This window comes from Urocitellus parryii, unplaced genomic scaffold (genome assembly GCF_045843805.1).
Source record: "Urocitellus parryii isolate mUroPar1 unplaced genomic scaffold, mUroPar1.hap1 Scaffold_49, whole genome shotgun sequence".
Taxonomy (NCBI): Eukaryota; Metazoa; Chordata; class Mammalia; order Rodentia; family Sciuridae; genus Urocitellus; species Urocitellus parryii.
Window position 1 is genome coordinate 3,079,539 of NW_027554054.1, and position 7,404 is coordinate 3,086,942.

Genomic DNA, 7,404 nt, shown 5'->3' on the forward strand with positions numbered 1-7,404 from the left:
GTCATGGTCGGGTTTTGGTGGTGCTCAAGGAAAAAGGCAGAGTTGTTAATCACCCTAAGGAGTAAAAATCTGCTGCTATAATAGAGCTTTCATATTTTTAGTACCTTGTTAACATATTGGCAATATGGAATAACAGGCTTGCTCCAGAGAACAGTAGACCACTAACTTTTCCAATCACTTCACAGATGACTTAAGCCATTAATTAAAACCCTTGGGTGAGGCAGAAAGAGAGTTTATTTTGAATTTGAAAAAAAACAGAATGTAAAGAAAGATGTTTTAAATATGATGGAAAAAAATCAATGCCTGTGATCTACACTACTACATGACTCAGACAGAAGAACTCAAATACTCCAGAGACCAAGAGTCTCTCAAGGAGTACTTCCCCATCTAGGTGGTCAATGAAACCTTGCTGAACATCTACCAGGAATTGTGGTGACGTCCCTTTGAGCAAGTGACAAATGTTCATGTTTGGAATAAAATTGTTACACTTTACACTGTGAAGGGTAAACTAATGAAGAAGTGTTGTGACAGTTCTGCTTGGACCTCTATCCAAGTCTCTGAGGATCATACTGCTGGAAAGGACTTAAGGGATTGGATTCAGCTACTACACAGTCAAGACATCTCCCTTCCACATTTCCCATGAGTGATTCTTAGTGGAGATATTAAAAATGCAGGCTCTGAAGCCAGAATGTCCTGTTTTCTTCATTTCTGGGCAAGTAGCTTAATTTTTATGTGCTTCAGTTTTCTTAACTATATTATAGATCTGATAAAATGGAAATTCTTGTAGCATATGCTTTGTAGGGTTATTGCAAAAATCAAGTTGACTAGTTACCTCCAAAGCATTTAGAAGACTTCCCAGCATGTAACAAGTGGTTTTACATATAATGGGGACTGTCATCATCAATTGTGTGAACCACATTTGTTGAATTTAAAATTAACCCCAGAGATGTTTATTATTTGGATAATCTGTTTGCTAGTGCTCTTAAATCTATGACCAATCCCTTCAGTATGGCTAGGAGGTGGCACAAAAATAGTAGGAATAGCAAAATATTTGTAGTCAATTAAACTTGAGTTTGAATTCTTGAATGACAAACTTATTGACACTGTTTGCTTCTAGTAGAGAACTGATAATCCCTTTACAGAGTTGATTGTCTGTTGCAGTAATTCACTTGCAGGTCAGTATGGGAAAAGAAAGAAGAAGCAGAGCAAGTGAAGCAGCAGCAGAAAAAAAAAGTCCTTTATTGCGTACAAGCAATCTTTTTATAGTATTGTGAACAAAGAAGGCAGCCTTCCAACATCAATAAATCAGATCTTTCAGCTAATTAAACATAGCATATGGAAGTTTTACTTTCTAATCAGAAGTGACCCACTTCTCATGGCTAATCTATTCTCGGCCCGGAGTATGTTGAGCTCTGCTCTTTGTTAAGAACAGATAATAAAATTTTTCTCAGCGTCCTCCTAGCCCACTTGGCAGAACATCCCGTTTGCAGGCAAGTAGGCCCTCCCAAGGACAGCAAACACCTCATTTTCAAGCATGTCTGCTGTTACCTATCTATACCTTGACAGAATATGCCATTTGCAGGTAGACTCCATCAAGGACAGTAATAGTAACATGGTCACATCTGATTCTCTACAATTGTCATTAAAGACAACATATGCAAATTACCCAGCCCAACTGTCAATCACTGTCAAGTCCTCCCAAGGACAGTAGACACCTAGTTTTCATGCATGTCCGCTGTTACCTTATCTAAACCTTGAAGGAGCCTCTCGTTGGCAAGTAGGCCCTCCCAAGGACAGCAAACACCTCGTTTTCAAGCATGTCCACTGTTACCTATCTATACCTTGACAGAATATCCCATTTGCAGGTAGACTCCATCAACGACAGTAATAGTAACACAGTCTCATCTGATTCTCTCCAATTGTCATTAAAGACAACATATGCAAATTACCCCGCCCAGGTGTCAATCACTGATTAGTTTTTCTGTAACATGTGGCAAATGGACTCCATGATTTTTTCATCTAAAACACAAAGGTTTTTTATCTCTTTCTCCCTAGTTGAATTTATAAAACAAAGCCAAAATGTCACAATTACTAAATCACTTTACTAAATAGACCAAAGGAAATTGTAGCATCCCTCTTATTCACTAACATGTAACTTTGTAGTCCACTGACTGGAAGGGGCTGGGTACATGAGCCATCCACTTGACAAGCACAGGTGTCCTTTTGTGTCCAGATTATCCCACAGCTTTATGAATTAGGACTGAATAAAAAAGGCAGGAAGTGAAGTGCATTTGAACTTAAAAGCTCCATTATGCTGCTAGTTAGAACAATAAAGTGTCTGACAAAATAGCAACAATCACACTTAAGATTCTAGACTGCTGTTTAAATAGTAAATACTGCTCTAGAGCTTAAGAAAGGCACATCATTTTTGTTTTTATTTTCCCAAAGCAAACTAAATCTAGCTCCAGATCCTCATCCCCAGAGTTTTCAGTAAGTGCCATATCACTGTTTACAAATCCACTTTTTAAAATAAAATCTATACAAAGCTTGTAATTGAGGCAACAATTTTGCCATGTGCCTTTTCTGTAGTCTGTATTGGAACATTTACAAGATCTCCTGAAAATCTTTGTGCTCCAGGACCTGCATGGCTCCAGTATGGTAGCCACATGTGGGTGTTGAGCCCTCAATATGTGGCTGGTAGAACTGAAGAACTGAATTGAAAAAAAAAAAAAAATATATATATATATATATATATATATATATATATATATATTTGAATTATACTAATGTATTATATATTATATATAATTGAATTATACTTATATATATTATATATATTATATAACTGAATTATACTAATATATTTATATAACTGAATTATACTAATATATTAGAATAATTCAGTTTTCAGCACCACATATTAAAAAAGTTTCATCTACAATTATAAAAAAAGATTCTTATAAAACTGACTTCACTTATTTTCTTGAAGTTTTAAAAATGTAGTTAGTAGAAAATTAAAGTTATATACATTTATCTCATATTTCTATTTGACAGTACTATCCTAGAATTTATGAGATGAAAACTTTATCAAACATATTTATTTTTGAGTTAGGTCCAGGCTGATGTTAAATAATAGACTGTGGACAACTAATAAGTTGAAAGTAATTTCTATGCATAACTAAAATGCAAACCAAAAAGTTTCAATTGTATGACTCTGTAGGGTATTATATAGTTTTGCAGCTAAATTTGTAGATATTATTCATGTTTTAATTTCCTAACAATTTAACTAAATTATCTGATGGTTTTACTAAGCAGAATTTTGTTATAAGTCAAATTTTTGATTATTTATTCTCTTCCAGTTGTCTAGCTTATACTGGAAAGAATAATTAGTCCTACCTCAAGCCTGGTGGCTCACACCTGTAATCCCAGCAATTTGGAAGACTGAGGCAGGAGAATCACAAATTCGAGGACATTCTCAGCAATTTAGTGAGGCTCTATCTCAAAACAAAATATAAAAAGTGCTGGGGATTTGGCTCAGTACAAAAGAAATTAGTCCTACTGATCAATTATACAATTAATGTAAACTGAAGTGTTACTCTGTGAACTATTTATGTGTGTATCTGGAAATAAGTTTCATTGAATTTTCTTGCCTTGCTTCCCTAAAATCACAGTTTCAGGAACTGAAAGTACTGATGATGAGTAAAAACTGTTTTCTTTTTACATTATCTGTTCATGTGTTTATGTTAATAAAGGCAAAGGAAGTGTAATAATGTTTTTAAATTCCATCCCTAAAGAAAACTTTGCAAAGGTTCTCATACCAGTGCTGACATCAGAATTGCCTTACTGTGGACAATGTGATATATTGTTCTCTCTACCACATTGTCTAAGTAAGAGTCTTGCATGTTTTATTTGTGATATTTTACGAGCTAAAAAAAAAAAAAAAAACCTGAAGCCATTTTATAGATGTGTTACTATTTCCAGGTATGCAGAACTCTATATTTGTAGCCTTCTGGAACACTTGCTTTGCTAACTTCCCCTCCCTTTTTTGTACAATACTGGAGATTGAACCTAGGGACCCTCAATAACTAAGTTATATCCCCAGTTCTTTTAATTTTTACTGTGAAACAAGGTCTTGCCAAGTTGCTGAGGCTGGCCTGGCACTTGCAATTCTCCTGCCTCAGCCTCCTGATTTTGTATCTTGTATTAAAATTCAAATTCCATTTCAGCACACAACAATTTTGGCATAGTTGTCAATTAGAACATAATGTAAGTTCAGGCTGTGTGTGTGTGTGTGTGTGAGCGCGCGCGCACGCGCGCGCGCACGCAGGCGCACATGGATGCAGACTGGGATTAAACCCAGGGGCACTCTACAACTGAACAAACCTTTTAGTTTTTAATGTAATCAGGGACTTCTTAAGTCACAAAGGCTGAACTCAAACTTGTAGTCCTCCTGCCTCAGACTCCTGAGTAACTGAATTTAATGTCATGTGCTTCCTGACCAGCTAGGCCTCTTTTGTAGGGGTGGGTACTTTTCTTTTCATTTTTTTATTCACTTGTCTAGAGAAATATTTAAGTGAATATTTATTTCATGATACATTTCCAATTATTCCAGTAATTATCTGAAGCATGGACTAGGCTCAATAGCAAATATTCTCATTTAGTTAGAGGAAATGCATAATTCCAAAAATATTTTAGAGATATATTTAACAACAAACATATGTCCTCAAAACGGACTTGCATACATTAAGCTGCTTCCCTGGGCTCAGCTGGCACCCCATGTCCCCATGGAAGCATCTCACACTCACCCACTAGCACTCGCTTGGGGCTGGTATAGGCCTTCTGGGCATGCATGTGCATGGTCCATGGCTGTTACTCTATTTTGGGCCATGGATAAGTCCATGAAGTGGAGGATTGATGGGCAAATGAGTTGGGCCAATTCATGCCCCTGTTCATGGCACTATTTATTGAAATTCCTGAGTGTGAAGAATAGTTATAGATCCATATTGCAGAACATGCATCACCTTCACAATGATCTATACCTGGACATTACTAACTGCCATCACTTTGCCATTTTCTATAGCAGACCAAAAAAGTACATCAAATAGACATTTTTCCTCATAGGCAATAAACTTGAACATGAGGACTTCTATGCAGATTTCAAACTATTTAATTCAGAAATGGTTTACAGATAATTTTGCAACAAAAATAAGAAATTCAACTGCATTACAAGAATAAGAAGGAGAATTATTCATTTTACTAGCTCTGATCAGAGAAAAGCTACTGCTGGTTTTTTGTCATATGGGATATGGTTCCATATTTGGGAGAAGTCCAGGAAATGCACATAAAATATTAATCTATGGAAATACATCCTCTAATCCTTTCAGAGTTGCTGCCTATGAAAGTTTCAACTTTTATATTACTTTCTTGACTGTTCTCATATAATGAAGAAGGCAACACATTATGGCTTCTTAAATTTCAACACATTTGACATTGGTAAATACAAACACTATAAAATAGCAAAAAATGAAGATTTAAAATGGAAAATATCAGACCACCTTCTGCAGAATTTATGCAAGACACACAACATTCTCCTGATAGTAAGACTCAAAATGTTACTATAGGTATTTTCTGAGTAAAAAGATATATGTTGCTAAACTCTTTGATCACCATGGTTTTTTTCTTGTGGATAATAGCACCCCAGTGGATGCCATTGTAAAATAATTTCTGGGTATGTATGAAAATGTGGAAGGTGCCATTTCCATGCACTGTAAAGTCTGCCTTGATGTAATGTCCACTCAAATAGGCCACATCATAAAGCATTATGGGAGGAGAGCAGCTGAGACTATTTCCTGGGTCCAAATCTGTAGACCCAGCTCAGAGATCAGGCCTCAGCAGAAGGATTTGGTCATGAAACAAACCAGTGTCTGGCTGGATAGGGACCATATTCAGCAAAAGTTAGGGAGGCAGAAGAATGGAGCACACTAAGAAGCATCAATCTTCACCAGACTTCTCTTAGGTGGTATTTCAACAAGCAGTGTGGAAAATCAAGACAATCAGAAACCTGAACAAGGTAGTGATGGTGACATAATAAATGGAGTTCCACAAGGTGATAGAATTGGGGCCTTGAAAAGCTGAATAGCATCAAAATCTAACATTATATCACCCATAGTAATTCTTCATTACACACTTCACAGTTTTAAACATTTGAATGTAACTTTATTAAAACAACCAAGTAATCTGCTTTGAGGGAAAGCAGTTTTAGCAGTCCCTCTTAGCAAGGACTAATATTTTTGCATGAAATAAAATGTTGTGACCAGAACTGAAGAAAGAATCTGGAAATAGAAAACTCTGACAAGACTTAGAAAAATTTCTTTCAGAACTGCCTCAGTCTGGCTGGGCACGAATAACCGAGCAGCCACAAAGCCTTGTAGGTTCAAACAGCAACTACTTTATTTCAACTCTCACTGGCACTGCACTCACGCTTTTCTGCAAACGCCACCCACTTGGCCCTTCCAGAAACCCCACACACCCGAAATCCCGCCTACGGCACTTCCCCCACCAATGGGAACTCTCCGGGAATCCCACCCCCCAGATCTCCAAAGTAGCAGGTGCCCAAGGCATCAAGAGCTGCCCCATTGCCCGACAGTAAAGGTCAAATATACAATACAATCAATCCAGCATCACAGCAATTATATATAGCTTAACTCAAATCATCATCTCAATTGTTCACTGGCGTCACCTTTCAAACATTCCCTCTGGCAAATGTTAGGCATCATTCTTACTGGCCATGGCTCTCAACACAGAACAAAACAAAATTTCAGATGCTTTAGTTGCTTTCCCCCTTAGAAATTTATCTGAACAAGAAAAGATCCACTAGAGTTTCAGTAACCCAGAGTCTGAGGTTTGAGCAGTGACATGAAGGGCCTGACTCACTTTTGTCTGAGTTAAACCACAAAAAAAAACACTGTTATCAACTTACTTTCAGGTGAAAGTACACACATTTCACCATCCAGAGTGTTGCCCACTCTGTGTGGTTCATTTTGTTCTTCTACTGATAATCATATTCACTGATGGCCCTCAGAAGTGTATCTAATGAGGGATTTTGATGTTCTTATTTTTTATTTACACTGTGACCCTAGCAGATGCTCCTGCCATGAATCTTTCCAAATGGGATACTATTCAATTCAACCATTCTGCCTTTTCTCTTTGAAATATTGTTGTGAATTTCACTATATGAAGTACTCAACTGATTGCCTTTCAAAAAAGCATGTTTTACAAGAGAGAACCTTTGAAAATGACATTTAAACACTGTTTCATATTGTAACACCAAGTATTATATTGAGCACTGTAAACTTGCCAGGGAAATTTTATGAATACTTTAGAAAACTTAGGAGGCAGAACTGG

General features: G+C 36.8%; 1 pseudogene; it reads left to right on the forward strand.

The window, feature by feature from the left end:
• Positions 1–5,012: 5,012 nt before the first annotated feature.
• Positions 5,013–6,246, forward strand: LOC144252629 (dual specificity protein phosphatase CDC14B pseudogene; annotated as a pseudogene).
• Positions 6,247–7,404: the final 1,158 nt, after the last annotated feature.